Here is a 1386-nt window from a genome sequence, read left to right as displayed (position 1 = left end):
ACAACAACAACGTAGAAAGAGAAGGCTTCAGCTGGGATCAAAACAAGTGCAGGATTTTCATTTTCTTCGAGGCATGGGATTTATGGAGCTGAGCACACTTTAAGCACAGACAGGCATATCGATGTCAAATACTCTGTGAGTGAGACAGTTAAGAAGCCAACTGTAAAAGAGGCTGTGCTTTTGAAAACCAGAACTTCCTCCCTACCCAGGAAACAAATGGGTGTGAGACCCTTTCATCTGGGCGGCGCTGGGCATTCACTTTGTGGTTTGAGTTGTTTGTGCAGGGAGATGTGTGGTGTCATTTACCTTACCGCAGAGGGTGGTGTCAGATTCGGTCACCTTTGCAAACTGTGGGGGTAGGAGTGAGGTGGATGCTGCCTGTTGAGTGTAGTTCAGGGTGAATTGACATAAAGACAAGATGTGATTTTCTATACCACAGATTTATGTAGCGTTAACTTTCTGGGACGGCGGGGGCAAGGGAGTTCTTTCAGTGATGGCATAGTTTTTTCATTTTATTTTGTTTTTGCCTCATACCATCCTTCTCCCAAGTTACCAGAAAATGGAAACAACACAAATTATCTCACTATATGTGGCAGCATGGTAACAAAGTATTTACTCTGAGAGAGGAAACGTTAACAATTACCAGGATCTGATCACGTTGAGGTGCTAGTCCCTCTACTTGGGAAAAACAGGAGAACTAACGTGCTGTTTGACGTTTGCCAATTTGCTAGTGGTTTGTAACCCTGGGGGCTGTTATTAATCTCACCACAGACACATTCTTTAAGTTTTCAGCAGCCCAATAAAAATAAATTCGTGATACAGCTGCAGGTATGTCAGTTGAATGGCGATTGCACATCTTAAAAATTATGCCATATGAAAGTTGGCCCACCAGTGCGTTCGAGAATACAGGAAAATATTTTTTTAAAGGAACCAAATCTGTGATGGTAAATTCTTATTCTATTTGTTTCGTTGTGAGCTTTTGGTCTATATTTGGTTTTAAAGGGCAAGCTATCTAGTTGCTTTAAGCCCCAATGTCCTCGTCTTTAGCATAAGGCTAACAATGCCTACTTCATGGGATTGTGGGAGAATTACATGCAGTAATTTGTAAAGCTCTAAACTCATGGCAGGAGCCTTGGTGGCGCAGTGGTTAAGAGCTCGGCTGTGAACCAAAAAGTCAGCAGTTGGAATCTACCAGCCGCTCCTTGGAAGCTCTCTGAGGCAGTTTTTCTCTGTCCTGTCGGGTCGTTATGAGTCAGAATTAACTCAACAGCGGTGAGCGTGTGCGCAGACTCATGGCCAGTGCACAATAAAAGAGAAATACTTAAAAAACAAACAAACAAACTCTGTCAGTGTTCTTATTGTCGTTAGTAGGCACAACTTCCCACG

Source organism: Trichechus manatus, unplaced genomic scaffold, assembly GCF_000243295.1.
Source record: "Trichechus manatus latirostris isolate Lorelei unplaced genomic scaffold, TriManLat1.0 scaffold00004, whole genome shotgun sequence".
In the NCBI taxonomy this organism is placed as follows: domain Eukaryota; kingdom Metazoa; phylum Chordata; class Mammalia; order Sirenia; family Trichechidae; genus Trichechus; species Trichechus manatus.
This window is presented reverse-complemented; position numbering follows the sequence as displayed.